Here is a 9,005-nt window from a genome sequence, read left to right on the forward strand (position 1 = left end):
GCAGGCAATGAAGAAGGCTTCTGAGGCTGGCCGGCTCCTCAGTCCTAGGCTCCATTTTCATGCTGTTGTAATATAATACCAGACATGGGGTAGGCACATACATTCAAAATCCCAATTCCAGAGGCGTAAGATCACTTTTATCAGGAACAGGTTGGGGCGGGGGAGGGGGGGGTGAGGTTGGGCTAAACTTGCATTTATCTAGATTTTCGAAAATGCAGCTGGGAAAACTTAAGAGAGCGCTCCCTCGTGTGCTGAGTTGCCAGTGAACAGGGGCCCAGCTCCCATTCCTGATCTCTGTGAGACCTTTTGGGCATTCCCTTTGTTGGTTAGTTACCATCAGAAGCAGCCAGAGCCTTCTTTTGTAGAGGACATGAGGAGGGCAAGTCCTTACACACCCTGCACATGACTCTACCCATAAATATGTTTCATTCACACAGGTCATGAAATTAGCTCTACCTTTAAAACACTGTACCAAGTAAGGTACGTCTTTGCTAAGCAGAAACCTGCTTTCCAGAAGCCATTGGCCCTGAATTCAGTGGGACCTCTTTTATTTTATTAGCTGGGGCCAGGGAAAGCGTAAACAGGCTCAGTTTACATCCATGTACCTCTTATTTTATGACTCATGTGGTTGTTGGGGAGTGTGTGTTCTTCAAGTAGCTGATACAGACAATAGACAGGGGAAATGTGTGGCAATGTCGGGGGAACATCACATATTATTAAACTTCTTCAGAGTCAAAGATCAGCTACTTTGGAGGTTTGTCAGTGAAGCTAGTGTGGGAGGAAAATTGTTCTTATTAACATTACTGTGATTTAAGATTTAGCAGAGTGAAAAATCAAGTCATCCAAACATACTTCAGCTGAAATTAGGATGCTCACTGTAGTTCTGCGGAATGTGACATGTCCTTTGACAGATTTATGGTAGAAATGTAGATGGCTTTGGAAACAGGAGGGTGGCATACGCTTAATCTATTTATCCTACTTTAGCATTGTTTTTGGAATTTGAAGGTGACTCTAGGCAATGTTCTTCACCATGAATGATTTCTTCATTTTCAGAAGGCTTTTTACTGGGTCTGGTCATGATATCCAAGCACCTGCAATGATTTAGCACTTGTTATGTGCCGGGCAAAGTGCTAGACCCTGGGAATTGTGTTGACTGGGCTTTGGGGGATGCAGAGAACAGACACCACTGAGTTTACCCTTAGTAATGGGAGTTTACTGTGGAAGGAAGGCTGACCAAGGCTGACCGGAATCTCCACCACTGAGCCACGTGTCTCCGAAAAGCCTTCCGGAAAAGCCACCCAGCCAGACCTCACGAAAACTGGATTGAAGTTCAGGAACTGGAAGGTCATTCAGGATGCAGCTCTGTGACTGGGTTATCTAGCTGCCCCCTGAACAGCAGGCATCTGCCTGCGAGCCCTACCCACAGGCTTAACCGCCACCGTGATTTAGCTCCTCTCTCTTGCTCTTTTTCTCTGGGTGTCTCTTGGCTTCTGCTCCTACTACCAACTGCTCAGCTCTCTGTTGATCTCACATGTAAACTCCATTAGTGAAAGGATCTAATTGGCCCTGTTAGGCACTAACCAGGTGCTAGAGTTGGACTGAGCTTCTGCGTCAGGCCTTCAGTGGGTTACTAGACACCCTGTTGCTCAGCAGACCTTGGTCAGGTGCTTCTTCTTGGGCTAATCACCCACGTCCATGTCGTTGGGTCACATGGCGCAGAGCCTGGCCAACTTTACTTAAGAAACTTCCTAGGGTTCTTCCTTGACTTCCCGCCACAGGATTTGTGCCTCTATGGCAGGCATTTGGAGCTTAACAAACCTCTGTCTACTACAAGATTCAAGGATGAATAAGACCAACTCCTGGCTCTCCTAAGCTTGCTTACCATCTGTAAGGGGAGGAAGACATGCACAAGTAATCATAGGATAAAGTGATAAATGCTCAAATAGAGGATATACGAGGTACTCATACGTGATCTTCACATGGCCAGTGAAACCCTCGGGAGATTACAAAACATACCCGTGCCTAAGCCCTATCCTTGGGCCATTAAATGAGAATCTCTTGGGTAGTGGAGTCCAGAAGTTGGTATTTTTTAAATATTTCCCGGATTGCTCTAAGTGCAGTCAGAGCTGAGGTATCAATTAGCTTGATTCCCCCCCCCCCCATGGTTATAATCACTTTATGATTCTTTTTTTTTGAGAGCAGAGCTAAGAGACTCATCTATTTTGATAGGTTCTAGGACTAAGATTCTTCCAAAATATTAAATTCCTTTTGAAATACTACTAATTATCTTGAAACAGTAATATAAAGGAAAATGTAAAATTTAGAGTTAAAGCAAATACTTCTAGTTTTGAAAGAACATTCATTTGCGTGATTACAACATTCAGATGACTGCAGAAAAGGTGAAAAGTTCTAAAATTTTCAAGACATCCTACTTCAAAGCCCAACATTTAAATGCACTATAATTGATATTGAAAAACATCTCCTCAGACTCACCTTTATAGACAAGGAAAACAAAGTTTCCTCCAGTGACTGCCAAGAAGCAAGCATTTCATGCCTTGGGGACAAGGGGATGGCTTGATAGTCACAATCTCAAAGCCCCCAAATGCTGAAAGTAGAGACCGTCATAGCTCCATGGCTCCATCTTTTTTCTTGAGAAAACAAAGATTGTTTGGTTTGAAGGTGTTCTTCAGCAAAGTCCAGAAGAGAACAATTTGCAGCACCATTTTTGCTCTGAATAGGTAGATTGTCCACTGATAAAGTAACAACAACACACTGCTAAGAATTCTCACATTGTCCCTGGATCTCAGCCTGTCATCTGGAAAACCCTGCCTGACAATCAGAAAGAGAGAAGCAAGTATTGTTCAAGCATCTCATCTCCTCTTAGAGAGAAAAGGTTCAAAACCCTACTAATTTCCCATTTCGCCATTATCATCATCTTCATAGAAATTTATTGTGGATCTCTAACTGATGGCTGTGTAAATGATGGGTGCTGTCTGTGCTCAGGGATCTTACAGTTCTGGGAAAGAGAAAATACAAACATAACATGATAAAAAATAGTACAGACCATGGGCTATGAGCCTTGAGTAAGTATTACCATATTTGGAACTCAAATAAGGCCTTGTTTAGGATAGGTAAGCAGAGAGTGACTTGGGGGTCGTTCTGGAGGCTCAATGCTGAATGCTGCAGTCTGTAGGGGCGGTGGGGCTGCGGGTCAGCCCTTGGCCATTCACACAGTGCCCTCGGCGAGCTCCCAGTGGGGCTCTGCAGCTGCTTTGCCTGTAAGAGCCAGGACCTGGGCCCCTGGACTCCCTCATAACATGGGTCATGACGTCTGAAACAGAATCCATCACTTGAACAGAGCAATTTCCTTTTCAAAGTCACTACTTTATTGGGCAGGGATTTATTTCTGTAACAGTCATTTTCACCAATGATACTGTTACTCATAAAGAAAAGATAAATTTGCTATCTTTCAGAGCACTTAAAAAAAGAGAAAAGAAAGAGAGGAAAATGAACTATAACGGCCTCTTTGCAAAGTAGTAGTAAGAAAAAAATTCTTGGGAGTAAATTGTTTCCTCATAAGATATCACTTCTGACATGGACATGGTAGATTTGTCAATGATTTCCGGGAGTTTCTTTTATAAGGATCATATTATTTAATTATCCATTAAGGTTGATTTTGGTTCTTGAGGTAACTTTATGAGACTCATCTTTTCCAGGAAGGAAACATCAATCAGGTGAGAGGGTTATATTAGACTTTGTTAGTATGCAGATGGTTCGAATGGATTTGATCTGGGGTTGGCAAACTTTTTCTGTAAAGGGCAAACATTTTCTGTATAGATAGTAAATATTTTAGGCTTTGCATGCCATACAGTCTCTGTTACAGCCACTCAACTCTATCCTTGCATTGTATAGTATAAATGTATTGATAATATATAAAGGAATGGGCACGGCTGTGTTCCCTTAAAGCTTTATTTAGGAACACTGAAATTTGAATTTTCCATAATTTTCACATCATTGATTTTTTCCCCCCAAACAGTAAAAAATGTAAAACCCACTTGTAGCTTATAGACCATACAAAAGTAGGCAATGGGCAGAATTTGGCTGTAGTTTGCCTACTCCAGCTTAGGTTAAAATTGTAACTTAAAGAGGATATATCAGCTCTAGAATTATGAAATTCCAGACCTGAAAGAGACTTGATGCTTCTAATCCAATCTCCTTATTTTACCAGGAGAGAAAACTGAGGCAGAGAGTGGTTAAGTGCCTTATCCAAAGTTACTCTTTGACTGAGTGACATACCCCTACTGTACAAGAAAGTGTGGGATCAAATTACTTTACTGGCGTGTGTGTGTGTGTGTGTGTGTGTGTGTGTGTGTGTGTGTGTGGTGGCAACGGAGTATGTGGGAGTTGTGTTGTGTCATCTTTCACATTGTGATTTAATATATTTTGTTGAGGTAAGAAATGTATCAAAATACAGATAAATCAACTGGAATCTTTACTGGTGGGAGAGGCTGACATCAGGTTGAATGGGGAACAGAATTTTGAAAAGAAGTTGATCACTGCGTTTTAGAGCATAGCAGAGCTCCCAGGCAGAGTAGAGCACTAAATAGATTATTTTTCCCTCCTTTAAAGGCCATTATATTTCTGTGATTGGTTTTTAGACAGCAGATACACAGGATCTCATCACAAGGGCACAAAGACATGAGAGAGAGAGAGGGGGGGAGGGAGAGAGAGAATTTGATTGGGGAGTCAAGATACTTGTATCCTGTTTTGTTTGTAGACCATTTAGTACCGGTTGCAAAGCTTTTGGAACCTTCCTAAAGAATTGAAATTCACAGGCGATAGGAAGGATACTGCCACAGAGGAGAGCTGAATCCTGGACAGGGACTCAGCGTTTGGACCTTCAAGCCAGAATATTCCAAGGGACCTCATTGCCATGTATTAATTACACAATACGAACTTCAGTCTAGACTCTTCTCTTCTTTAAAATAGGTGAACTATTTGACCATTTTCAACTCTGACAACAAAACAGTATGACAGTCTCTCTTCTCCACTGTTTCTCAGTGTAGGAAAACCAATTAATCAACTAATGAATCCCCGTCAATATTTGTGGGTTTAATAGAATCAAGTAGTCAATGCAAGTGTGAATTCTGTGGTCCCTTAGTAGTTTCAAGCAATTACCCAACTATCCCTCATTTAAATTAGCAGCAGGGCTGAGACTAGGGGAGACAGCTGAGGCTTTTACTTTTGCACTGTACTCACCTCTATAGTCCTCACCCCGATTAGCAGAAACTTAAAGCCCAGAGCCCCAAATCCTGAAGCCACTAATTAGAAGGAAGTCACGCCTACGATCAGGCGACACAAGTTGAACCTCTGCCCCTGACAAGCTGTGGGAGCTTGGGAAACTTCTAACGTCCCCAGCCTCACCTATTTTTCTCTTTGTGCTCTCTCTCTCCCTCACTGGGATACTGTGTGAATAGATGAGATAATAAACCAGATTTTCTGAGTTCATAAATTACTCCCTGGGAATAATTTATACCACACGTATACTTTCTGGCCACTGGGGTACTATTCAGTAAATTACTGCCCTCCTGCAGTGCTTTAAGTGGAACCCTAGTGACCCCAAAGAGTTAACGCCTCCCTCTAAGCAATTCACTTACTCCTGGGGCATAATTTACACTCTGTGAGGACCTGGCTGACCATATGTGAAGTGCTCTGAGTTCTTTGAAAGAAAGTCGGCTCTAGAAATGTAAGGAATTCATATTACAAAAGGCACATTGATAGGCCATTTTTCAAGGAATCCGTCATGTAAGTTTCCCCAGAACAATTCTGTGAGGTGGGTCATTAGCATCCTTTCCAGAGTCATCCTTTAGCCAATGAAAGATCAGTTAATAATATACCCAACATGAGGTTAGGGAATAGCATATTTGGAAGATGACTTCACTATTTGAGAAATAATGGATGAAAGATTGGGAAGTGCATTTTAGAAATCTGAGCAAAGGAAAAAAAAAGCAAAAGCTGAAAGTAAGGTAAATGTATTATAATAAAGTTTATCTGCTTTACAATGTTGAACAGTAGGGATATGACAATATAATGGATCAAGTTTTATATAGACACAGGAACACTTACATATTAAAATATATCAACATGGTCATCACCTGAGGAGACTATCTGCATATCCTAATATGCAGCTGTTGCTCAAAACACTTGTATGATGTGTGAATGGATTTGTTCATTCAACAAGTATCATTTAGGCATGTCCCTTCCTAAGGTCCTGTGTTGGCAGTTATCAAAGGATATAAAAAGGTATGAGATAGCATCCCTATATTCAGTAGTGACAATTGTCTGGATGAGTTTAATCTGGGGCAAAGGCCAAATCATCTGAAATAAATTCTAGTGAAAGAGGTGGGTTATAACCATGAGAAGGTAATTAAGACTGTTCTTCTGGTATGGCGTGGTGGCAAACTGCAATGATGGGCTCAGTTCTTCTCCCTGCTCTCTATTCGCATTCTTTGCCATATGATTTTGCAGATCTTTTTACTAAAGAAATGGTGTCCATTTCCCCATCCCTTGAATATGAATTGGCACTCAGTGTTTTTTTTTGGCCAGTGGAAAGCAGTGGTAGTGAGGAAGGGCCACTATTGAGACTATGAGCCAAGAGGCTAACAAGCTTTTACTTACTCTCGCAAACCACTGCCATTACCATGAGAACATGCTTGGACTAGCCCACCAAGGATAAGAGACACGTGGAACAGAGTAGTGTCAGTCTGATTGTCACAGCCAAGGTCAGCTTAGATCAGCTGACAGTCAGTTGACTCCCCCACTCCAGACATGTAGGTGAGTCTAGTAAAGATCAGCAGAGTTGCCTTTCTGAACACTCGAGATAGAGGAGCAATATATACTTCTTATTGTATGGTACTGGCTTTTTGTGGTTGTTCCACAGCACAGTTACGGCAGTAGATAACTGATACAGCTTATAAACGGATTCCAGAAGAACTCCCAACGCTGAACAAGAACAATGTTCCTGGAATACGTGGTGTCTCCAGGTGACTGCTAGGAGGCTGCAACATACATTTGGGGATATCTGCCCCAGTGTTTATTGGGCATCCATCCTCTGTTCCTACTGTACTTTGCACTCATTGCATGGGGTTTGCTTGATGCATACCGAATGTCCTGCAAGGGCAGGAACCGCTTTTCTTTTTGCATCCTTGGCCTCTAACACATGAATGGTATTTGTTAAGTGAGGAAAACTGAAGAATTTCATTAGAAGTTATAACTTGCATTGTGTGCTTTTAGTAGCTTTGGTCTGTTCATAACGAGTTTGGTGTGTAATATGTAATCTTAAAAACTTAATTAATGAATGCAATTACTTGACTAGATTATACATGCACATGTCACACCTTTCAAAAAATGCAAAGCCATTTTCCGTGATAAGTGATTCTTTCTCTCATGCCATCTTCAAGTCTTCCATTTCCCTGGTAACACAATTACTAAATTCTTACTAATTCTTCCAGACAATGTACAGTCATTAAAATAAAGCTTTTGTCTAGGAAAGAAAGAACATTTCCAACCATTATATTATAAAATCTGCACATTTTACAATCCCGCCCCCCTTTTTTTGTTGCATGGTTGGACCTATTGGACGTAGCCTTAGGTTCTTTCTAGAATGTTGGGAGAGCTGTTTACCTTGAGTTTGTTCCTTTTTGATTCAGCAACTTTTCCTCAGCTTGTGTTAAGGTTTAAACATTGCTGGAATTAACGCAGCTGTTTGTGTTTACTTTTTTGCTTGTATGCTTCTATCACATGAGATGTCAGCCCAGGGGCCTGGTAAGTACCATGGAACCAGGCAGCAGAGGGAGCAGATAACCTCCAAACGTTGAGTACTGTGGGTGACAAAGAGGCAGGAGTTCTGAAGCCCTAAAAGGAACCTTTTATCATGGAGAACCCATGCCCCTATTTGATGATAGTGGGGTGAGTATAATTTTAATTTAAAACTCTTAAAGGAATCTTTACAAACTAACATGTTGCTTCTGCTTTATAACAATGCAAAGATTTGTAAACTGTGGCAAAATCATGTCGGCATAACCATGTTAGCTGGAATAGAGCTGGCATTGTAACTTTTAAAGCGTGCTTTAGGGGTTCTATGAAGTGGTTTAAACCAAAGCCACAAAAATGACAAAAAAAATTTATTGTCAGATGAATTTTAGTAGACTGCCGACTCTTAGCATTTATGTGCTAAAGATGCATACTTTAAAAAAAAAACTATTTTAACAATTAAATGGTTTAAAAATATTCCTCCTCATGATTCATGGAATTTCAGACCCAATTAATTTTTGAGCACAAAATATGTGCTAGGTACTGTTTTAAATGTTTGTATGCATATTTTCTCATCCAGTGAAATATAATTGTTCATTAAATATGATGTTAAAAATATCAAAACAAACAAACAAAAACAAATAGGAAATAAAATGATGTATTTGTTTCATATCTGCCTTTTATGGTTTGTGGAATCTGGGTTTGCATGACATGGTTGCCCATAATCTCTTTATAGAGGGGAGTCTTCTGTATACTTTACACCAGATTCGGATGATTCATTTACATTCATCTGATGGCTGCTCTCAGATGAAAACCTGCTGCAGAGTGGCATGCATGAGATGCTAGTATTTTCTTTATGATTGAGGGACTGTTTCATCAAAACATTGTTTCAAACAGATGTGTCCTGGTGTTTACTGAGGGGAGAATTTAAGCCAGACTGATTAATTAGCAGTTAGTCAAGATGTTTCCCTACTCCTATCTGGAAGTCTGGGGATTATGAAGCTGTCAGTAGGTTATATTCAGATGATGAAAAAAATGACAGCAAACCAAACCTCAGATCACTATGCTAGCGTGTAAAATATGGTGTTCTAACCACACTACATGGTTTTTATTGAAACATGAGTCTTTTGGAGTGTGCATGATAGGACCAACACGGGGTCATCATTCTTTTCCTGTAAAGGGGCAGGTAGTAA

The sequence above is a fragment of the Rhinolophus sinicus genome, chromosome 3, assembly GCF_057876585.1.
Source record: "Rhinolophus sinicus isolate RSI-liver-muscle chromosome 3, RSI-T2T, whole genome shotgun sequence".
NCBI lineage: Eukaryota > Metazoa > Chordata > Mammalia > Chiroptera > Rhinolophidae > Rhinolophus > Rhinolophus sinicus.